At 48.7% G+C, this 24,572-nt stretch overlaps 2 long non-coding RNA genes and 1 pseudogene across 57 annotated transcripts; 2 read left to right on the forward strand and 1 right to left on the reverse strand.

Annotated features, from left to right (window-relative positions):
* LOC127533086 (spectrin beta chain, non-erythrocytic 1-like) lies at positions 1 to 24,376 on the reverse strand (annotated as a pseudogene).
* On the forward strand, positions 8,995 to 9,984 carry LOC127533087 (uncharacterized). 49 transcript variants are annotated; one of them, XR_007940731.1, is made up of 6 exons: positions 8,995 to 9,080; positions 9,147 to 9,278; positions 9,323 to 9,454; positions 9,521 to 9,652; positions 9,719 to 9,784; positions 9,873 to 9,984. It is a non-coding gene; the product is annotated as an uncharacterized LOC127533087 (long non-coding RNA). The 49 variants fall into 49 exon arrangements; XR_007940766.1 differs by having other exon boundaries at positions 9,763 to 9,784; XR_007940738.1 differs by having other exon boundaries at positions 9,521 to 9,630; positions 9,697 to 9,784.
* LOC127533088 (uncharacterized) lies at positions 14,494 to 15,313 on the forward strand. 8 transcript variants are annotated; one of them, XR_007940773.1, is made up of 5 exons: positions 14,494 to 14,675; positions 14,734 to 14,820; positions 14,879 to 14,965; positions 15,024 to 15,139; positions 15,198 to 15,313. It is a non-coding gene; the product is annotated as an uncharacterized LOC127533088 (long non-coding RNA). The 8 variants fall into 8 exon arrangements; XR_007940778.1 differs by lacking the exon at positions 14,734 to 14,820 and having other exon boundaries at positions 14,908 to 14,965; XR_007940775.1 differs by lacking the exon at positions 14,734 to 14,820 and having other exon boundaries at positions 14,672 to 14,704; positions 14,821 to 14,965.
* Positions 24,377 to 24,572: the final 196 nt, after the last annotated feature.

Raw genomic sequence — 24,572 nt, forward strand, 5'->3', positions numbered from 1 at the left:
CGTACCGTGACGTGTTCATGACGTGTTCGTACCGTGACGTGTTCGTACTGTGGCGTGTTTGTGTTCGTACCATGACGTGTTTGTGTTCGTACTGTGACGTGTTCGTACCGTGACGTGCTCGTAGTCCTGTCCCAGCTCATGGGACCCGGCCACCACCTCCCGCTCAGCGATCCACTGCTCGAGGTCGTCGACCTCTCGGTTGAGCTGGAAGAGGCGGAGTCTCTCGTCTAGCTTGCCCCGCCTCTCCTCTGACAGGTCCTTCAGGCCGGCATACAGTTTGTCCACCTGAGACTGCCGCATGCTGATCCGCTCACTGGAACACACAGACTGCTGTTACTGGTTGTACTGGAAGAACTGGTTCCTCCACAGTTAGCACCCTAACAGACCTGATCAGTACCAGCTCTGATCCTTCGGTTCCTCTGAACACCTGGTTGGTTAGTTTTTTCCTCACTGAGGTTCATTTTTCAGTGTGAAGTCAGAGGGATCAGCACGTTTTTAATTTGCTTCATGCTCCAGGAAAACTGAGCCACAGTGAGGAAAGATGAAGCAGAAGACCCAGAAACTGAAGCTTCAGAAGGTTGATGAGTTTGTTGGAATATTTGTGTTTAACTGAATCTGACAGTCTAGTGAGACGGCATGTTTCAGGTGTGCTCTACAGGTGAGGCTCTGCTGCAGGTGTGTAAAGTGATGCAGGTGAGTGTGAGCACCTCTCTGGGTGTCCGTCGGCCACCAGTCCTCTGCTGGTCTTGGACAGCTGGTGGACGGTCTCGCGTAGTCCTCCACCGCCTGCTCCACGATCTGGTGCTTCTTCAGCATGGTGACGGCGCTCTGCTCGTCTTTGGCCTTCTCCTCAGACATCATGTAGAGCTCCTGCTCGCTCATCCAGGCCTCGGCCTCGGCAGCGTCGAAGTAGTACTGCTGGGCCTTGTGGGCCTCCTTCAGCCGGCCGTGCCGACGCTCCGCCTCCTCCATCAGCTGCCTCCACAGCCGCTGCAGGTCGTCAGGCGCTGCCGGATGCCGTCACCGTTGGAGGACTCGTCCCGCAGGAGGCTCTGGCTGCGCTCCAGGATGTCGTCGATGCGAGGCTGATGGCCTTGGATCTCCTTCTGCAGCGTCTGAGGAGGAACACGGACACGAGGAATGTCAGAGCGTCCACAAGAAAACTGAAACTTCTGAATCTGAAACTCAACGTTCTCCCACCTGGTTCTTCTTGATGAGCAGCTGGACGGTCTGCAGGTTGTGTCCATGGTCGGTGGAGGTGGCCACGGCCATCCTCTCCTGAACCCACAGCTGAAAGACAGAACAGAGAGGTCACAGGGAGGTTCCTGGTTGGCTTCTGTCTGAGGGTTGTCTTCGGTCCCGGTCGGTTCTACATACGATCTCATCCTCGACGTCGCGGTTGAACTGGTGAACTTCTCGGGACGCCACCAGGAAGTTCCGGCGGCGTCTCAGGGGCTCCAGCAGCTCCTGGAACTTCCTCTCCACCACTTGCCTCCGACCGTCCACCTCGTCGGTGTCCTTCACCTCCTGACCCAGAGCCTTCACCTGGCTCTGCAGCTCCACCACCTCCCTCTGACGCACCTCCACCTGGTTCTCCAGCATCTGCAGGGAGAACGTCTCATGTTACGACAGGACAACCTTAGAACGCTGGTTCTACTAGAACCCAGATCTGTGGTAGTATACTCTGGATACTTAAAGTATCCAGAGTATACATTTACTCTCTAACACTACATTTACCCTCAAATACCACATTTACCCTCTAACGCTACATTTACCCTCTAACACTACATTTACCCTGTAGTACTACATCTACCCTCTAGCACTACATTACAACCTCAAAAAGCTGGTGCTGCTAAAACCCAGATGTGTGTTCGTGTCTCAGTATCAATAAAAGATACTTCAAGTATCCAGACTAAAAGTACTTATGCATCAGAGAGTAGGCCTGACTGTTTCTGTGAAGTATCTGAAGGACTGAGGATCGACCTGCTGCTTCTTCAGCAGGATGTTGACGGACGTCAGGTCTTTTCCGTAGTCGTCGGACTGGATCTGGCCCTCCAGGCCGCCCAGCCACTTGTCCAGGTCGGCACAGCTCTGAGTGAACAGCTCGGCCTTGTTGGCGTCGAACAAACACTGAGCTTTGGTCTGCGTGGTCGACTCCAGGTCCTCCCACATGGAGTGGAGCGCAGACAGCTTCTCCTTCACCACCGCCTCCGTCTCCGGCTTCTCCGACACCAGCAGCATGCCGTCCTGGAGGGAACGGGAGTCGGTCAGAGGAGAACCAAACGACCCGGAACCAACAATACTCTGCCAGCTTATTGTACTACTGCATGTAATACTTCATGTATTACTATGAAGAATACACTCTGTCAGCTCATTTTACTACCACATGAATTCATGTAATGTTAGAATTCACAGACTGTTGACTGTTTAGAAAATATTAATCAAACAGAAAAATTATTTCTGAAATAAAAGAGATAATTAAGCTAACGTTGTCAGATATTAGCCTTTCACACTTGCAGCAGCTAATACAGTTTACATTGGCTGTGCGTCATTCTCCATAGAGCTAAATGCTAGCTAGTGAGCTCATTAAGCTAACAGTTTCAGATTTTTTAAACTTGCAACAATCAGAGAAAGTAGTGACAACATTAAATGCTATGTTGCCACTAATTTCTCTGTTGTGCTAACTAGTTACACATTTGTTAGCTAGCAAGCTAATTAGGCTTAATGTATCCAATATAGGCCATTTAAACTGGCAGCAATCATTAAATTTGATGTTAGCATTATTGTAAATATTTCAAGCTAAGCTAAACATGTTAGCCAGCGAGCTAATTAAGCTATGTTGTCAGATATTATTTGATTAAACTGGCAGTGATTACTTTACAAAGTACACTCTAATGATTCACATCACTATATTTGATGTTTTAATTTGAGTGTGCTAATATGATAACAAGCTATTTGTGTGCTAGTGAGCTAAAATCAACATGATGAGAGACATCATGTTCCTCTGGAGAACCAGATCTCAGGTTCTAATGTTCCTGTGGTGCTGAAACACCATCAAAAGGAGGATGGACAATAGGTTTGGAGATGCAGAACACCAGCAGTTCTTCTCGTTTCACAGATCTGTAGTTTATAAACTGCTAACGTTAGTGAGGCCTTTGCTTCTAGGGGGCCCTGCAGACGGCGGAGCACCTTCTGGATCTTGTCCAGCCACTCCTTGTTGGACTGCAGCTCGGCCATGAAGGCCTGGTGCTTCAGCCACTTGCTGTGCAGGTTCCTGGCCTCATCGTACGTCATGTCCTGAGCCGTCAGCATCTTCTCATTGATCCACAGAGACAACTGCACATAAACACAACAACGAAGGCTGTCAACATCTAAACCAAGGGTGTCAAATATGTGGCCCGCAGGCCAAAACCGGTCCTCCAGAGGGTCCAGAGGTGTCGTTTGTCTCATTTGTTTGATATTTTGTCATTTTATGTCTCATTTTTGTCATTTTGTCTTGATTGTCATCTTGTCTTTTTTCTGTCGTTTTGTTTCTTGTTTTAGTCATTTTGTGTCTGTTTTTAGCCGTTTCGTGTCTTGTTTTCGTCATTTTATGTCTCTTTTAGTCATTTTGTATCTCATTTTTGTTGTTTTGTCATTTTTTGTCTAACTTTTGACGTTTATCCATTATTTAAATCTAATTTTTGTCTCTTTTGTTTTGCTTTGTGTCGTTTGTCTGGTATTTTGTCATCTTGTTTCTTGCTTTTGTCGTTTTTGTCTCTTTTTTGTAATATTATGTCTTTTTTAAAGTAAATCCTCTCTGGTTCAGTTCCAGGTGACTAAATGTTGTGTTCCTTTGTAGACACTCTGTGATCTGGAAGTCGTAATGTGGAAATGATAAACTGAGGATGAATGCTGATGAAACTGAATTTATTTTTCTTCAATTTCAGGTTGTTCATGATGTTTTGTAAAAAGATAATTCCTTAAATGTGAACATTTTTCCACTAAACCAGAGGAACCATCAGGAGTTGTGGTTATTTCTAGGTTATCATGCTGTGGTTTTACTGGTTTTACTGGAGATCAGACTGGACTGGATGTGGAACCTGGACTAAGACGAGTCTAAAAGGTTCATCCTCTGTGGACCGTAGACCAGCCCTCCTCAAAGTCTTTACCTCGCACCTCGAGTGGAGCAGAGATGAGACTTTATGTCAGCGGTAAAGGAGAATGTAGAACTGTAGGTATCACTGACCTCCTGACAGTCCTGGAGGAACTTCTGCAGATCTCTGTTGTCTTTCAGCCTCATCAGCAGCTCCACGGCCGCCTCCCGGTTCTTCTTATGCCTGAAACACAGACGAGGAGAGTCAGAAGCTCCAGAGCAGTGACCAACAGCTTTAATGAAGCGTCCTGCTGGGGTCTACCTGTCGTCGATGGAGGCCACTCTCTCCTGGATGCGTTCAGCGTTGATGTTTCCATCGCTGGCCAGCCGCCTGCCGGCTTCCACCACGCCGTTGATCTTGTCCTCGTTGGCATCCATGGTGGTCATGAAGTCCTCCTGCTTCTTGATGGCAGCCTCGGCGCTCTCCAGAGTGGTGGGCATCTCAGTGTGGGCCAGGACGTACTCCTGCAGGACAAAGACACAAGGTCCAGGGCTGAGGTGAGTTTCTGCTACAACTTATGAAAATCACACGGTTCCTGCTCTCAGGTGGCAAGGGAGCTCAGAGTACATGTATTAGTAGTGGTTAGAAAGACTCATTAACATTCAGGTTGGTATAGAAAAGTTTAACTGAGTTTATAGACTTGTTTCCAGTGGTTGAAACATCTGGAACCAAACTTCTTCTCAGACCAGAACTCATCAGAGAACTGGTGACTGTGGAACCTTTCAGAACAAATGGATCAGAACATCACTGATGACTTCCTCAGTACTAAAGCAGAAAGCAGCTGGACTTGTTAGCTCTCAAGAATGTTTGACCTTCATGCACATGGAGGATAAAGGTGAAACATCTTCTCAAACCAGAGAGAAGTCCAGGTTCCTTCCACTGAAGCTCTAAAGATCATGACCAGGATGAGCCAGAATCTACACAGACATCAGTTTGTTCTCAGATCCTGGTCTGAGTCCAGGGCTCAGTGTTCTAGTGGTGCACTCAAGTGGATCTTTGGTGTACCTGGTTGTTGAGGAAGGCCTCGGCCTGCTTGGTGTCTCTGAGGAACAGCTGGTAAGCATGAGACTGGGACAGCAGGTTCTGTCGGTTCTCCCACATCTTGTGCAGTTCGTTCCAGCCGGTGTCGAGTGCCTGCAGCCTCTGTCTCAGGAACATGTACTGAGCATCGGTCTGGCCCTGCGTCACCATCTCCCCCATGTCCCTCATCTTCTGGTAATCCTCCTCGTAGTTTTGAATCTCGTTCTTGATGCCTTCGTGCTGGGCCATCAGCTTCTCGGCCTCTGCCAGCGTGTTGGGCATGTCCTCAGAGGCGATGGCGGTCTGAGTGCGAGACAGCCAGGACTGGAAGTCGTCCAGCTCACGGAGGAACTGCTGCAGCTTCCTGGCTTCGCCCAAAGACTCCTCGCGGTTCTTCAGGGTGTTCTTCATCTCCTCCCAGACGGCAGTGATCTCAGCCAGACGGCCTGTGATGGCTTTGGCCTGGTCAGGGTGCTCCTCCGCCAGTCGCTGGGCCTCACCCCGCAGGTCACCCAGCTTGTCTTCGATGGCGGCCAGGTCGCGCTCCATGCCGGTCAGTTTGCGCTGCAGTGCCATGACGCCTGTGAGGTCGTTGCCCAGCTCCTGGGTGGACTCGATGACTTTGGTCTTCTCCTTGATCCAGGACTTAGTCTCGTTGCAGTCTAGGTGGTAGTTCTGCACACCGAGAGCTGAGTTCAGGGACTCCTTTTTCTGGTCCACCAGGTCACGGAACTGGCTCCACCTGGAGGCAGAGAAGAGGATCTTCACAGTAAGGTTGAGTTTCAGGGTGTTTCTATAACAGACAAACTTTATAGGCAGTTTTCCAGTGTAAGAACATGTCCAAACCTTCTGTGTTCTGACCGCAAGAACATCCCTGTAGAACCTCTTTAATTACAATAACACATTTATTTTTGCCCTTCTAGTTTCTGAACAGCATCCGTTTCCCTAAAACATTCGTCGTCAGCCCGTACCTGTTGTTCAGTTTGTCCTGCTGGGTCTTAATGTCCTTCTCGCTTGGGTGACCGCTGTGCATCAGCTGCCGGGCGATCTGGTTCACCACAGCAACACGGGACGCCTGGTTGTTCATCTCCGGCTCCAGACTCTCAAACCTACCCAAGACACAGTCCACATCGGTAAAACACTGGACAAAAGAGACGTTTAGTCATGATCAGGTCTGAAGACACTGTGGTCCTACCTGTGCTGGATGACCTCCAGGTCCTCCAGTTTCTCAGGGATCTCCATGCTGTTGAGCCACTGCTCTTTTTCGTCGATCCAAACTTCGCAGGCGTCGGCTTCACTGAACATTTTGTAGAGAGCCAGAGCGTCCTGCAGCGCCTGCTTCCTCAGCTTTGTCAGCTCTGCCACCTCCTTGTAGCGCTCCTCGATGCCGGCCAGCCGACCGCGCACCTCTTCTGACTCCATCTTCTCTTTGGGCAGGGAGGCGGCCTGCTCGTGGAGCGAATCAATGACCGGCCGGTAGCTGGCCACCTCCGCCGCTGCGTCCTTGTGCTTTCTGACTAGCGCCTGGGTGGAGAACTCGTCGTGTCCTGTCTCTCCGCTGGAGACAATGCGCAGGGCGTCGAGTGTCCAGGCGTCTACGTCGTCTGCGTCGGCCTGGAACTGGTGCAGAGCCAGAGCCTCCTCCAGCCTCTTCTTCCTCACCGCCGCCAGCTGCTCCAGCGCTGCCCACTGAGCCTGCAGGTCTGCGATGCGCTCCTGGATCTTGGCGGCGCCGAAGTGTCCGGCCTGCACCATGGCCTGGCCCTCAGCGATGGTGTGCTGAAGGTGGCCGGCCCGGCCGCTCATCTCGTCCTCCAGGGCGCGCTGCTGGCTGAGGAGGCGCAGGGCCCCTGTCAGGTCCTTACCGTGCTCCTCCGAGGACAGGATCTGCTCCTTCTCACGGATCCAGCCCTCCTCCTCGGCCATCTCCCAGAAAAACTTCCAGAGGCGGCGAGACTCCTCCAGGCGAGCGCGGCGCTCTGCGGCCAGTTGGGTCAGCTCCTGGTAGCAGAACTCCAGGTGGGCTACCCGGTCCTGGATGACCTGGGGGTCGCAAGGCTTGTAGCCTGGACAGGAAAACACTAACATCAGAACTTGTTTATCACTTAACATTTAAGATAATATCAACAGCAGACTTCAAACCAGCAGAGAAAGAAGTTATGTTTGGTCTTGTGTGACCAGGACTTCTTCCTGGTTTCATTTAAATGTCACTGAAAACAATAAACAGATGCTAGAATGAAACTAAACAGAGACACCAGGACAGATGGAGCTGCTCACCGCTGTCAGTGACAGAGTACTTGTTGGCGTTGGTGCTGACTGCCTTCACTCGGTCAGCCTGGATGGCGATGTCCGCCTCCACCAGGGCATGTTTCTGCAGCAGGTCCTCCACACCCAGGAGATGCTTCCCATAATCCTGAGACAGCAGCAGCATCTGGAAACCAAACAGAAAGAGAACCAACAGTTACACCTGCTATACGCCTTCAGGTCGTCAGGTGGCCTTGTTGGTCTGGTTACCTTCATCTCGTCCATCCAGTCCATGATGTAGAGCATCTCCTGGAAGACTCTCTGCAGGCCCAGGTTCATCTCCAGCCTCTGTCTGCGGGCCTTCAGCAGCTCCAGCAGATACTCCCACAGTCGGATCACATTGTCCTTCCTGGCCGCGATGCGTTTGATGTCGTGGTAATGCTCCACCTCCAGCTCCTTCGCCACAGCAACCACAGCTTGGACTCGCTCCTCATACGCTGCGATGTCCGTCTCAATCGCTTCGTGTTTCTTTGTTGCCGCCTCAACGGCTTGAAGGTCAAAACCAAAGTTGTCCTGCAGACGGACAGAAGGTGTCAGTACAGGAAAACAGACATCAAAAGGTAACCAGGAGCTCTGATGTACAGAGCACACCTGAACCTCTTCTTACCTGAGACACCAGTCTCTGGTTTTCACTGAGCCACGTCTCTCTCATGGCCGCCTTTCGGTCAAAGCGTCTGGCCAGCTGTTCCAGTTTCTCCTGACGAATCAGTTCTGTTCTCAGAGCGAGTTCCCGCTCATGCTCCGCCTTCTCCAGCCGCTCCCAGGCCTGTGGACAAACATCAGCGTCAGAAAGGATGAACACAAGATCAGCAAAACACTGATCCATATTTCCAACATTTTACCAATCAGAAGGTGCGGCACAGCTCAGTGGGTAGAATGGCCGTCTTGCAACCGGAGGGTTGTCGGTTCGATCCTTGGCCCGGTGGGCTCATGTTGAGGTGTCCCTGAGCAAGACACCTAACCCCTAACTGCTCCTGATGGGTCGTGGTTAGCGTGGTTAGCGCCTTGCATGGCAGCTTCCCCCATCAGTGTGTGAATGGGTGAATGTGAAGTATCTTGTAAAGCAATTTGGGTATCTTTCAGGTATAGTAAAGCGCTATATAAATACAGACCATTTACCCCAGAAAATGACCAACAGGTAGAATAACAGGTACAGACGTAAACCAAAGACGAACAATCTTCAGTAAAAAAACGTTCCAGGTTTAAGGTGACGTCTAAAAATGTGTTGTTCTGCTCAGCGAGATTCTGTCATAAAGCAGTGAAAAACTGGAAAATATTCACATCAGAAAATCTGGAAACAGAATACTTCAGGTTTTCTGTGGCAAACATTGAACTTCAGCTCCACATCTGTTGGTAGTTCATCAGAACAGCTGAAGGTAGGGTTGCTGCTCTCACCTTGTTGATGTCGGAGATGAGCTTCCCTTCGCGGGGCATGTAGACCTTCTGGTTGTTGGCTCTCATCTTACTCTGGATGGTGAAGAGAAGAACTTCAAGGTTCCCCTTCTCTGTGAACCTGAAGAACAAAAAGAACCACATCAGAACACTCCTGAACTGGGACGGTTTGGATTAACTGCAGGTCTGGGGTAGTTTGGGTGGAGGTCAGGGGCAATTTGGGTGGAGGTCAGGGGTAGTTTGGGTGGAGGTCTGGGGCAATTTGGGTGGAGGTCAAGGGTAGTTTGGGTGGAGGTCAGGGGTAGTTTGGGTGGAGGTCTGGGGCAGTTTGGGTGGAGGTCTGGGGCAGTTTGGGTGGAGGTCAGGGGTAGTTTTAGTGGAGGTCAGGGGTCGTTTGGGTGGAGGTCTGGGGAAGTTTGGGTGGAGGTCTGGGATAGTTTGGGTGGAGGTCTGAGGCAGTTTGGGTGGAGGTCAGGGGTAGTTTGGGTGGAGGTCAGGGGTAGTTTGGGTGGAGGTCTGGGGCAGTTTGGGTGGAGGTCAGGGGTAGTTTGGGTGGAGGTCAGGGGTAGTTTGGGTGGAGGTCTGGGGCAGTTTGGGTGGAGGTCAGGGGTAGTTTTAGTGGAGGTCAGGGGTCGTTTGGGTGGAGGTCTGGGGAAGTTTGGGTGGAGGTCAGGGGTAGTTTGGGTGGAGGTCAGGGGTAGTTTGGGTGGAGGTCTGGGGCAGTTTGGGTGGAGGTCAGGGGTAGTTTGGGTGGAGGTCTGGGGTAGTTTGGGTGGAGGTCTGGGGCAGTTTGGGTGGAGGTCAGGGGTAGTTTTAGTGGAGGTCAGGGGTCGTTTGGGTGGAGGTCTGGGGAAGTTTGGGTGGAGGTCAGGGGTAGTTTGGGTGGAGGTCAGGGGTAGTTTGGGTGGAGGTCTGGGGCAGTTTGGGTGGAGGTCAGGGGTAGTTTGGGTGGAGGTCAGGGGTAGTTTGGGTGGAGGTCTGGGGCAGTTTGGGTGGAGGTCAGGGGTAGTTTTAGTGGAGGTCAGGGGTAGGTCCAGTACTTCGGGGGCTTCTCCACGGTGCGGTAGGTGTTGAAGGCCTGCAGCTGCTGTTGGACTCCCACCAGAGAGTTGGCGAACTTGCGGTTGTTGAGGATGATGATGGTCTGTTCGATCCACTCCAGCAGGTCGGACGCCAGAGACTCGTACTTCTCGATCATCTTCTCCGTCTCGATGGCGTTATCTAGAACCTGATCAAGACACGGACATCAGACTGGACCGGCAGCAGGTTTCATCTGGACCTTCTCAAACTACCTGCAGAACCAGAACTCTGCTGGGAAACTGCAGTTTGTTGGGTTCTGGCTGACTCTGGTTCTAAATGTGGTTCTTTGTGGTTCCTCGGTGTGGTTCCTCACCTTTCCGATGCGTTTGCCCTCCACCTTCAGTGCCTTCATCTTGGAGAAGTAGTGGTAATACGTGACCACGTAGGTGATGACCGACTTCTCGTCAGGATGGTCCACGCTGATATCTGCAGCACAAACACGTCCACACATCAGCACGTTCTCCGGGGAACCACAGCACAGATGTAGAACCCCAACCTAGGACCTCCTCTGGTCATAAATCTAAAGTGGTTAGTTCTACTTGTTATAGTGGTTGGTTCTACTGGTTCTAGTGGTTAGTTCTACTGGTTAAAGTGGTTAGTTCTACTGGTTCTAGTGGTTAATTCTACTGGTTCTAGTGGTAGGTACCCTCTGGGTCCAGCAGCTTGGTGAGGCCCAGGTGATGTTCTGCCAGGTTGAAGGCATTCTGCAGGTTGTAGTGAGCGTTGGACTTCTTCAGTTTGTCGAAGTCGATCAGGTCTGGCCTGAAAACACCAAAGATAAGGATACACAACTACAGACACACAACTACAGACACACAACTACACAACTACAGACACACAACTATTCAATTCAATTCAATTCAATTCAATTTTATTTATATACCGTCAATTACAGTCAAATCGTCTCAAGACTCTTTACAGAACCCAAATGCCTGACCCCCAGAGCAGCCCAAAGGCGACAGTGGCAAGAAAACACCCTTTTAACAGGGAAGAAACCTCGAGCAGAACCCGGCTCTATATAGGGGGGACCCATCTGCCTGCTGGCCGGGGGGTTGAGAGGGACAGAGGAGGGCAAGGGGAGGGATGGGAGAAGAGGGAGGGGTGGGAAAGCAAGGAAAACACAACACACATTTGGATACATGTATGACAGGATATGTGACACTACACAATTACAGACACACAACTACAGACACACAATTACACAACTACAGACACAACTACAGACACACAACTACAGACACACAATTACACAACTACAGACACACAATTACACAACTACAGACACACAACTACAGACACACAATTACACAACTGCAGACACACAACTACAGACACACAATTACACAACTGCAGACACACAACTACAGACACACAATTACACAACTACAGACATACAATTACACAACTACAGACACACAACTACACAACTACAGACACACAACTACAGACACACAATTACACAACTACAGACACACAACTACAGACACACAATTACACAACTGCAGACACACAACTACAGACACACAATTACACAACTACAGACACACAACTACAGACACACAACTACAGACATACAACTACACAACTACAGACATACAACTCCACAGCCGGACCATGTGACCTCCCTCCACCTGAGGGGGCGGGGTTACCTGTGCTTGTGGATCAGGGCGTTGAAGGCCATGCCGTCCCTCCAGCTGGTGGTGAAGTTGTGGATGTTGACGTTGGGATACCTGAGGACAGGAAGCAGAGGTTAGTCTCTGCCGTCTGAACATGGTCCTGTAATTGATGATTTCATTACTTGGTGCAAAGAGTTTCACCTGCAGATCAATGTGTCCAAAACTAAAGACATGATTATTGACTTTAGAAAGTCACAGCCCAGTGTCAGTTATACTGTCGTTAATGACATGGATGTTGAGATTGTTTCTCAATATAAATATCTGGGAACAATTATTGATAATCTACTTCAATTTGAGCCCAACACTGATGCTGTCTGTAAGAAGGTCCAGCAGAGACTTTATTTCTTCAGAAAGATGAACACATTGAAGGTGTGTAAGGTTCTCATGTCTCTTTTTATCAGTGTTTTATAGAAAGTGTTCTTACGTACTGCATGGTTGCTTGGTTCGGTTGTCTTGCTATGTCTAGTAAAAACAGACTGTGAATCTGGTCAAAATAGCGAGCAGGGTGATCGGAGTGCAGCAATCTCAGCTGCAGGATATCTACAGCAGACGTATCGTCAGCAGGCCCCACAAATTCTGAACTGCCCTGATCATCCCCTGTTTGCTGAATTTGATCTTCTTCCTTCTGGCCGACGTTACAGAATGCCTAGAACCAAACGAGGAGAGCCAGAACTTCTTTTATCCCAGTTGCCATTGAAAACCTCAATTCATTGGCCTGACCAGTTTCTTTCTTGTGTCTGCTTTTTGCACCTGTGGATAGGACTGATTGTTGATTTTAAGACTGTAATCCTTCACTATTTATTGAATATTTAGTGCATCTCTTTTATTTGCTTTACCCCGTATGTTCATCATTACGGTTTATTTATCTATTGCACAGCACTTTGATGACTGAATGCAGTTTATGGGTTTTGCCTGATCAGAGTTTGGCATTCTGTGGCTTAAGTGTCGTCCTTTTTCACTTGTGCTCAGGATTTTCCCCATTTCTTAATGTCTGTATGTCTTATGTTTTATGTCTTATGGTTTATGGTTTATCTTGTACTGCCTGCTGCTGAAAAACAAATTTCCCACGGGATAATAATAATAAAGTTGAAGTCTCTGCCACCACGGCAACAGCAGCGAGACAGGTGGAGCTCAGGTGGAGTCTCACCCCGCCGTCTTCATCTGACACCACAGCAGCAGAGCGTCTTTGGCTGATCGCTTCTCCTTGTTGTCCTCAGTCTCCACACTGATGTCCTGGATCTGAAAGACGACACACAAAAGGTCACACCTCCACCTGTCCACAGTCACACATGTTCAGCCTTGCTGAGGTCACAGTCTGCCTGACAGGACACGTTCAGGGCAAAGAAGAGTTTATGAGGAACAGCAGCTGTGATTGGACGATGTGAGGAGGGCTCTGATTGGTCACTGGACAGTGTTTCCATGACAACAGTAAAACATGAACCAGCCCGGACTTTCACCTGAGCAGGTAATATAACTGAGATAGCCAATCAGAGGCCAGTCAGTTGAAGAGTGACAAAGAGGGCGTGGCTGTGTATCATCTACCTGCACAGGTGTGATCACAGCAAACATCCTGACCATCTATTAACAACCACATCCTGATCAGACTGATTGATCGTATTTACTGTTTATTGATCTATGAGCACACCTGGACTCACACCTGTAGGTGCTGTGGTTGTTACCTGGAAGCGGAGGATGATGGTCCAGATGAGGCCCAGCGTCAGGCGGTGGTTCCCGTCTACGATGTCATGGGAGCCCATGTTCTCCAGGTGGACCCGCTGCTCCTTCAGGAACTGCAGAGCTTTGTCCACGTTCTCCAGGCAGTGGATCCTCATCCGGCCTTTGGTGGGCTTCGGCTGCACACAAACCACAGAAAAAGAGTTTGTAGTTCCTCTGGTGACCACCAGGTGGAGAACAATCACTGACTGTTTACGACTACTCCTGTTATCTGTAAAGAACCAACTCAAGGAGAATCTTCAAATGTTTGACTTTCCAACACTCCTTGAACGCATCATCTAGAGGTCTGGTTCTATCAGTAAGATCACCTGATAGTTTATTAAAATCACTTCCTCTCTGTTGAAAAACCTTCAAAGTAAAACGCTTCCTGCAACCAGATCCTACAAACCAGAACCTCCTCCTGGTTGGAAACAGAAGAACGTTGACAGGATCAGGAGACAAAACCGTATGAAGAACACAAGGAAAGACACAAAACAACAAAAGGGAGACAAAAACAAAACTCAAAACAACACAAAGTATGAAAAGACAGATAAAAAATATTCACAAAACATCTGAAACAACACAAATTACAAACAAAAACACACAAGAAAAAAGAAATGAAAGGAAACAAATGTAGAAAAATACGAGAGAAAAGAGCACAGAGAAAAAAAATGCCACAAAGACACTCAAAACTGAGACACAAAATGACAAAAACGAGACACAAACAACACAAATGAGACATTAAATGACAAAAATGAGAGACAAAACAACCGAAGCGAGTTGTTGAGTTCAGCTGTAATAAATCTGACTGTCCTGCTGGCCCTGAACGCAGCACAGGAAGTGAGGCGTCCTCGTCTTCAGGAAGGAAGCAGCTGCTGGACTACAGCCAACATCTGATCTACTGGAACTGAAGGAGGACACACCTGGACCAGATCCCACCAGGTGTGTGTGTGTGTGTGTGTGTGTGTGTGTGTGTGTGTGTGTGTGTGTGTGTGTGTGGGCTGTGTTACCAGTCTCTCGCCAGACAGGACCTCCAGCAGCTTGATCAGCATCCGTCCGTCCCTCAGGTCCATGTAGAGGTCTGTGATCCTGCAGGAGACTCTGGACAGGTGGGAGTTTACCCACTTAGTGAAGGTCTTCTTCTGGACCGCCTCCCGCTCATCTGGACGCACACACACGCGCACACACACACACACGCGCACACACACACACACACACACACACACACACACACACACACACACACACGCGCACACACACACACACACACACACACACACACACACACACACACACACACGCGCACACACACACACACACACGGTCATCAGTAGGTGAAAGAAAGTTTACAGATGTTCCCTAAACGCCTCACAGTTTACAGATGTTCCCTAAACGCCTCACAGTTTACAGAGGTTCCCTAAACGCCTCACAGTTTACAGAGGTTCCCTAAACGCCTCACAGTTTACAGAGGTTCCCTAAACGCCTCACAGTTTACAGAGGTTCCCTAAACGCTTCACAGTTTACAGATGTTCCCTAAACGCCTCACAGTTTACAGAGGTTCCCTAAACGCCTCACAGTTTACAGAGGTTCCCTAAACGCCTCACAGTTTACAGAGGTTCCCTAAACGCCTCACAGTTTACAGAGGTTCCCTAAACGCCTCACAGTTTACAGAGGTTTCCTAAACGCCTCACAGTTTACAGAGGTTCCCTAAACGCCTCACAGTTTACAGAGGTTCCCTAAACGCCTCACAGTTTACAGAGGTTCCCTAAACGCCTCACAGTTTACAGAGGTTCCCTAAACGCCTCACAGTTTACAGATGTTCCCTAAACGCCTCACAGTTTACAGATGTTCCCTAAACGCCTCACAGTTTACAGAGGTTCCCTAAACGCCTCACAGTTTACAGAGGTTCCCTAAACGCCTCACAGTTTACAGAGGTTCCCTAAACGCCTCACAGTTTACAGAGGTTCCCTAAACGCCTCACAGTTTACAGAGGTTTCCTAAACGCCTCACAGTTTACAGAGGTTCCCTAAACGCCTCACAGTTTACAGAGGTTCCCTAAACGCCTCACAGTTTACAGAGGTTCCCTAAACGCCTCACAGTTTACAGAGGTTCCCTAAACGCCTCACAGTTTACAGAGGTTCCCTAAATGCCTCACGGCCACCTGTAGCCACTGCTCTGATGTCAGATTTACCTGAGACCAGGTGAATTTCTCCACCTGGAGCGTTTAATTCTCTTTTGATCCCCCTGAAGGCCTCGACCCCCAGATTGAGAACCAGCGTGTCACACCTGTCGGTCATCCTGCCCCGGCCAATCAGACGGAGGCTGTGCTCACCTTGCAGCTGTTTGAAGCGCCCCTCCAGCAGGTTGTAGTTGACCTGCAGGTGAGGCGGCTCGGCCGACGCCCACTCTGCCTCCATCACAACTGATAAGGTTTATCTCCTGCTGATAGAGCAGCTGTTAGCGGAACATCTAGAACATGTGGATCCTGGTCCAGACCTCAGAGTCCACTACGGTTCAGAACCAAGCCCTTCTGTCAAACAGACAGAACTCCTCTTTCTGCTGCAAACATCACCAACTAGTCTCTTCCTTTATGGGGAAAATAGAGGATTTTAGAAGGTGACTTCAGACCAGATGTCTCCAGAAAAACCTCCTCAGGGTGAACTTCCAGCTGGAGATGCAGCAGAAACACGGAAAAACTCAACAAGGAGCTTCTGTCCTGCTGGAAAACAAACTACAAAGACCAATAAATGGAATCCCAGACGCTCCACAGGAACGTCCTCGTGTTGAGCTGAGAGGAAAGAGTCCAGAGGTCGCAGCGCTGCACACACACCCTGCCCACTGACAGGCCCCGCCCACAACACACTGTAAAAATCACAGCTGCAGAAATATCATTTTTAACGGAACAAGTGAATGCCCGTCCCAGCGAGAGCTGCAGGTTTACATCAGCTTCTGACTCATTTAACTCACCGGGGATCAGTTTGTGTCTCATTTTTGTCTTTTGTGTGTCATTATTGTCATTTTGTCTCACTTTTGTCCTTTTTGTCTTGTTTTTGTCTTTTTGTGTCTCATTAACCACGCCTGACGAACCTCAGCGGGGTTACTGCATTCATTGCGGTATCTGGCTGGGTAAGTATGTATGTATGTGGCTATGTCCATTCCGATATCTCTGCAACCGCTGAAGTCAGGATGATCAAACTTGGCACTGAAGATCACTCTAAGGTCCCCTGCTCAGTTGTGGAGTTACAGGTCAGCAGATCAAGTAGGGAGGGAGATACATACGATGATCTAAATTGATACATATTGCATCAGTTGTATAGGGAGGACAGGGTTTTCGCCAGTAGAGGGCGTGGTTCTGCCCTCTACTGAGGGCTTGTCTAGTTTGTCATTTTGCGTCTCGTTTTTGTTCTTCTCTGTGTTGTTTTGTGTCTCTTTTAATTACATGTTCACTGCCTCTGAAAACTTCCTCTCTGCTCCTCTGTTCACTGTTCCTGAGCCATGACACGTTTATTTCATCGTGGTATTGTTGCATTTTTTTTGGCTCTTTGTGGTGGTTTCATCTCCTCATCCTGTAGATGTTCTTCTATCTCCATATTTCGTCTCTAATCTGCTCATCATCAGTAGATGATGTTCCTCCACTCTGGATGGATCTCCAACAACCTGCTCCTCTGTTCTCTGGTTCTGCTGCTTTTATTTTAGTCTCTCTGTGGAAACACTGCCTGCAGTTCAACCTGAAACTCTATGAATGTTCTGGTCTCACCTGAGTTCGTCCTGGAGAACCACAACCTTCCTCTTCCTGGTTCTGGTTCTCCAGGATCTGCTGCAAATGGTTTTAAAACAGGTTCAATTCCAGGCCTGAACCACATTTAGTTCCAGGTCTAAACCAGGCTCAGGGTCCAGGTCCTGCTAGTAGACGGTACCAGCTGTGGACCCCACACTGACAGCAACGCAGGAAGGGGTGTGTTCTCAGGATGTTTGTTCCTTGTTTCCGTCCTTCAGTCTGGAATGTGAGGAAACAATGGAGGGAAGCACCCCCACACCCCCATGACATCATCGTCCTGCTGCCACAACATTGGCCGACACAATCCACACTGTAAAAAGTCTGTCGTCAGGTAAAGGTGCGTTTGGACCAGCAGCTGGTCTGTGTCCATGTGGGGACCAGTAGGCAGCGTGTCGTGTTCAGGGTCATCTGGTCGGATGGGAATTCATTATTATGTTCTACTATGGATGGTGGAACTCTCTGCTGATCAGGTCATTGATCAGGTGATTGATCAAGTGATTGGTCAGGTCATTGATTAGGTTATTGATTAGGTCATTCATTAGGTCATTAATCAGGTGATTATGAGTCCACAGTGACAAACCTCTAAAGTTCTTCACATCTCTGAGTCTGTTTTATGTTTTCTATCCAACCTCGGTGCAGTGGCGCCCCCTGCAGTCACTAACAAGACATCACTACTGGATGAATAAATAAAAGCAGCAGAACCGGAGAACAGAGGAGCAGGTTGTTGGAGATCCATCCAGCATGGAGGAACATCTACAGAGAGGAAACATGGAGATAGAAAAACATCTACAGGGCGAGGAGATGAGAGGAGCTTCAAGAGAAACCAGTTGGAGGTTCTGGAAGACGTTTATAGATGATGTTCTAATGGAACACCACTCAGATTTAAGGTGGACTGTTGAAGCGGTCGTCCTCTCTAACCAGATTTAAGGTGGACTGTTGAGGCGGTCATTCTCTCTAACCATATTTAAGGTGGACTGGGCTCCTACCTGCCAGGGCCTTGATGCGGGAGCGTTCAAAGAGGCGGGCCGAGCTGTTCTCGTTGTCCCACTCGTCATCCCAGCGGTTGTTGACCGTGTCGTTGCTGCTGCTGTACTGCTGCTGCAGCTCCATGTGGTCGTACTCGGCGGCCACCGTCGTCATCATGACCGTTCACCTCGGACACGCCTCGATGTCAGCGGGGACACGTCCACATCGGCGTCTTCAGGCCGAGACCTGCGGGGACAGAAAGACAGGATTAACGACGAGACGTTTGTGTTCTGAAACCTGATCATGGATCCAGATGTTGGGTGTGAGGGATATCATCTGATCTCCAGGTGTCATGTTTCTGTCGGCCTCCAGGTGGCGCTGCAGCCTCGTGTTCCTGCTCTATTGATCGTCCTGATCAATGCCGTCTGCCTCCGAGGCTCTTATCTCAGACTGCAGAGGACTGACGAGGCGTTCGCTGCCTGTTGTTCAGCAGAGTTCCTCCCTGGAGGCTCCATTAGAGCTCTGACAGGAAGCTCCACCTCAAACCGCCTCACGTTTACCAGCTGCAGCTTCGACCGGCGTCTGGAGGAGAATCTGCTGACCGGAAACAAGTCCGCAGCTCCATAAACAAACAGCTTCACAAACAAACAAACAGCTTCACAAACAAACAAGCAGCTTATCACACAAACAAAAAAACAGCTTCACAAACATACAAACAGCTCCACAAACAAACAAACAGCTCCACAAACAAACAAACAAACAGCTTCACAAACATACAAACAGCTCCACAAACAAACAAACAAACAGCTTCACAAACAAACAAACAGCTCCACAAACAAACAAACAAACAGCTTCACAAACAAACAAACAAACAGCTTCACAAACATACAAACAGCTCCACAAACAAACAAACAAACAGCTTCACAAACAAACAAACAAACAGCTTCACAAACATACAAACAGCTCCACAAACAAACAAACAGCTTCACAAACAAACAGCTCCACAAACAAACAAACAGCTCCACAAACAAACAAACAAACAGCTTCACAAACAAACAAACAAACAGCTTCACAAACAGCTCCACAAACAAACAAACAAACAGCTCCACAAACAAACAGCTTCACAAACAAACAAACAGCTCCACAAACAAACAGCTTCACAAACAAACAAACAAACAGCTCCACAAACAAACAAACAAACAGCTCCACAAACAAACAAACAAACAGCTCCACAAACAAACAAACAAACAGCTCCACAAACAAACAAACAAACAGCTCCACAAACAAACAAACAGCTCCACAAACAAACAAACAGCTCCACAAACAAACAAACAGCTTCACAAACAAACAGCTCCACAAACAAACAAACAAACAGCTTCACAAACAAACAAACAAACAGCTTCACAAACAGCTCCACAAACAAACAAACAAACAGCTCCACAAACAAACAGCTCCACAAACAAACAGCTCCACAAACAAACAAACAAACAGCTTCACAAACAAACAAACAAACAGCTTCACAAACAGCTCCACAAACAAACAAACAAACAGCTCCACAAACAAACAGCTCCACAAACAAACAGCTCCACAAACAAACAAACAGCTCCACAAACAAACAAACAAACAAACAAACAGCTCCACAAACAAACAAACAAACAGCTCCACAAACAAACAAACAGCTCCACAAACAAACAAACAAACAAACAAACAGCTCCACAAACAAACAAACAAACAGCTCCACAAACAAACAAACAGCTCCACAAACAAACAAACAAACAAACAAACAGCTCCACAAACAAACAAACAAACAGCTCCACAAACAAACAAACAAACAAACAAACAAACAGCTCCACAAACAAACAAACAGCTCCACAAACAAACAAACAAACAGCTCCACAAACAAACAAACAGCTGCCTGGAATCAAACCCTCAGACTGGATGAATCCGACAGAACGTCACTGAGTCTGGTTTGGTTCTAGGAGGAACTTCAGCTTCATTCAATACTTTATGGACCTGCAACTCCTCATGAGCCGGACAGAACCTCAGAGAACCGGATCTGAGTGCAAGGAGAACAAACAAGGGGCGGCATGGATCAGTGGGTAGAGCAGCCATCTTGCAACCAGAGGATCACGGGTTCGATCCCTGGCCTGCAGAGCTCATGTCGACCAAACCCCTAACTGCTCCTGATGGGTCGTGGTTAGCGCCTCCTATGGCAGCTTCCCCATCAGTATGAGATCGTAATTTTGTTGAACTCTGTAGAATGACAATAAAGACATTCTTCAAATCTCACACCGAGCCTAAAGCTGGTTTAAACCGGTCCAGAACTGTTCCAAACCTAGAACTGTTCTAAACCAGTCCAGAACCTAGTCTAACAGGGACCTGAACCACATCACACCAAGTTTCTGAGTCACCAGAATAAAACTAGCTGGTTTGAATCCGTCCCACGGCCCAGAACCCTCAGGAACATGAATCATGTTCTACCATCTTTGTTCTGCTGCACCAACAGACAGAACCAAACAGAACTCTGTTTGGTTCTTTACCTCCAGCAGTGTGATGTTCTGAGCAGTGACCAGATGCTAAACATGTTCCCAGATGTTTGGTTCTCAGCTTGAACAATGATTTAGTAACGACCTGCTGACGTCTGGAGGACTCACATTTATATTTTTATTTAAATGTTTTTATTTACATCAGCATCGCCTGTCGTCTGAAACCTGACTCCTACAGAACATCTGGTTTACGTGTTCTCTGGGGAACAGCTGGGATACAGGAAGTCCTGCAGCTGAGCATCATGGGTAACGTATTCTCTGAATCTGTCAGTGATGTCAAACTCAGCTCCTATTGGCCACTGGGGTCAGCTGACCAGAGCTAATGTCCGTGACATTAGTCAGAGCAGAGGGCTGGGGCCCCCAGGGGCCACTAATGGATCCACTCCAGAACACTCCGGGATCCCAGAGGTCAGAGGTAGAACGTCTTCATGACGACGGTGATGGCAACACGAACACAGGAGAACGAAGCAGAAACAGAACATGTTCCATGATACTAACATTATTATTATTGTTATTATTTTATTAAAATGACTAATTATATATTATTAAAATCATAATATCATATTTATATTTATGATAAAACAGAACATGTTCCATGATTATTAATATTAACATTAATAATACTAACATTATTATTATAAGTATTTTTATCATTTGATTAAAATGATTAACTATAAATCACGTTATTAAAATGATAATTATTATTACATTTATGATAGACACAGTTCTCAGTGTGGGGTGTAAAGCCCCGCCCCTTCCTCTGAGGTCACATGATTACCATGACAACCACAGGAAGCTCCTCCCACTCCAGTCATCAACACGACAACTACAGTTAGCCTAGCTTAGCACAACAGCTGACAGCATTCCAAAATGCATGAACACGCTGCTGCTGGAGAGCACTGTCTCTCCAGATTCACCAGCAAACGTTCCTGACAGCTGAGGAACACTAAACTCCTATGAACCTGGTTCTGACCCGGTCTCAGCAGGTCCAGCAGTTGGACAGAACCCAACAGAACATAAAGAACCGGTCTGAACCCCGAGGAGACAGAACAGCTGTGGAGAGTTCTGCAAGTTCTACAAACCTGCTTCAAAGCAGAGTCCAAAACTACTGTAAGAACAATGTGAGAACCGGTTCTGACCGTCTATAGAACCATCCAGAACCAAGGGCAGAGTCCAAACCCAGAACTGGGATAAAACCAGGACCTGTTTAGAACTGATCTGAAGCAAGTTTATGTAAAACTGGAGCTAAAGAGGCAGAAACAGGCAGGGAGAGGAGGATGAGTGGAGCGTTCAGGGTCTGTGGGGCGTTCAGGGTCTGTGGGGCGTTCAGGGACTGTGGGGCGTTCAGAGGCTGTGGGGCGTTCAGAGGCTGTGGGGCGTTCAGGGACTGTGGGGCGTTCAGGGTCTGTGGGGCGTTCAGGGTCTGTGGGGCGTTCAGAGGCTGTGGGGCGTTCAGGGACTGTGGGGCGTTCAGGGACTGTGGGGCGTTCAGGGTCTGTGGGGCGTTCAGGGTCTGTGGGGCGTTCAGAGGCTGTGGGGCGTTCAGGGACTGTGGGGCGTTCAGAGGCTGTGGGGCGTTCAGAGGCTGTGGGGCGTTCAGAGGCTGTGGGGCGTCCAAATGACGGTGAAGTCTCTCTGCAGCCGGCTGAGCTCATCGCTGTTATTGGATTTATTCATTTCCTGGAGAGCCGACCCCACCCAGCTACACTCACTGCTCTGACCTGATCAGAACCTGAACCAGCCTAGAACCACAGCCAGAACCACAGCCAGAACCACAATCAGAACCAGACCAGAACCAGGTCTAAAAGTGGGTCCACATCACAGCAATACCAAATATAAAACACACCAAAGAACAGTCAAAACCAGTTCCAAAACCAGTTCAGAACCAGAACGGCTCTAAAACCAGTCCAGAACCAGGAACAGACCGGTTCTAAATAAAGTTAAAAACCAGGGAAAAACCAGAACCAAGTCAGTTCTAAACTAGATCTAAAACAAGCACAAATTAAGGTCAAAAAACAAGTAGAACACAGTAAAACAAGGTTCTAAACAAGGTTCTAAACCAGATAGATAAAAGTTCTGAACCAGTTCTGAACCATCTTCCTTCTCAGACGGTTTCTGGTTCTGAGCTTCCAGAATGTTTTTTTATACATTAAAGGAACCTTTACAGAAAGTTTTCAGCATCTTCAGTGGAGGTGAAAAGAACCACAGGAACAGACAGAGAACGTTCCACAGACACATTAATGTAACCATCAGAGAACTTCAGGAACATTCTCTAAACATTACAGCTACTGGGAAGCATGGGAACATTAGGAGAACATCAGGAGAACGTTAGAAGTTACAAGAGCGTAGAAATGTTCCCAAAACATTCCCTAAATGTTTCCCAGGAACCTTCGTTGATGACGTTCTTCACTGAATTGAATGTTCTAAAAAAAACACTAAGAGAAACCTTTAAAGAACGTTCTCCAAACGTTCTGTGGACGTAAACACACAGAACATTTCCTGAACGTATTTTTTAGAGCCATGACAGAACCTCAAGCTTAAACAGAACAGGATGGGAACATTGGAGGAACATTTGGATCCTGACGTTAGAACATCAGTTCCGGAATGTTCCTCATGATTTCTCATGCTCACGTACGTTATTTTAATGTTCTCTGAAGACCAAACAGAAACGTTGAAGAACTTTTGCGTGGTTAACCCCTCAGGAACATTAGAGAACAATAAGAACGTTCTGCAGATGTTTGAGAACACATCGAGAACGTTAGTTTGTGGACGGAAGCTTCAGATCTTCCACTGCTGGTTCAATAAAACATCTGTAAATACTTAATGTAGAACCATGAGAGAACATTCAGAAAACCTCTGCTGAAGCCTGCGGAGAACAGAACACTTTGGGAACCTTAAAGAACCTTAGAAAACCTTCCCAGAACGTTTCTGCAACCAAATATCAGAGTTAACATTGGATCTGAGGGGCTGTGATGTTGTTGTTTGGTTCAAACAACGTTTGTTTGCGAACCTTCAGGCAGAACCTGCAGGAGGGGAACAAACAGAACCAGGTTCTACCGAGCGGAACCAGAAGGACCATCAGTGAGGTTCCGCAGTGTCCCAGGCCGTGTCCCGGCTCCGGACGCACCGAGGCCTGCTGCTGTTTTCCAGCATTTTCTCCGGAGCTGCGCAGCGGGTCGCAGAGCTGCTCACAGCCGGGAGACAGCAGCTGCAGGTCGGACACATCCCGCTCGAACCGCCGCTGAAAAAAAAAAACACCCGCAGACGTGCGCAGATCCGCCTGTTATTGTCCCGGCGGCTCCATTAGCGCACTCCGGCCTCCTCCTCCTCCGCGGCCACGCCTGTCTCCGGCTGCATGGCGCACCGTTATTATCCTCCATCCTCCGGCCTCTAATGGCTGCTGGAGGCGGAGGACGAGCGGCGGACAGCCGGGCTGAGGGGCGCCGTGCTCGGCTGCGGAGGGCAGCCGGAGCGGGAGCCGGACGGAGGACCGGGCCTCCGGACACTTTGAGCGGGCAGAATGAGCGGAGTCTGGCCGAAACGGAGCGAAGTTAGCGGGGATCGGAGGATCCGGAGGCGGCGGAGGCTCCGGAGCTCCAATCACGGCAGAAACAGAACCGGAGCATCTTACCTGCTCACTGAGCACCGAGGGTCGAGCTGCAGGAGAACCGGAGACCGGAGAACACCGAGACTCGGACGGAGACACCGGAGGGAGGAGGGGTCTGCCGAGGCTGCTGCAGGGAATGACGGGAAAGATCCGCACTGCCCCCCTCTTCCCGGCTCCGCCCTCCGCTGCATCAGGCCCGGCCCCGGGAGCACCGGAACCGGACTGGTCCCGGTTCAGGTCCACATCTGTTTGGGACAAAGATCCGGGTTCATTCTCAGGTTCTGTTCACAGAACAGACCCGAAACACAGAAACCCTCCAGAACCAGGGGAAGGTTCCAGTTCTGACTGGGTCCA

The sequence above is a fragment of the Acanthochromis polyacanthus genome, chromosome 3 (assembly GCF_021347895.1).
Source record: "Acanthochromis polyacanthus isolate Apoly-LR-REF ecotype Palm Island chromosome 3, KAUST_Apoly_ChrSc, whole genome shotgun sequence".
Taxonomy (NCBI): domain Eukaryota; kingdom Metazoa; phylum Chordata; class Actinopteri; family Pomacentridae; genus Acanthochromis; species Acanthochromis polyacanthus.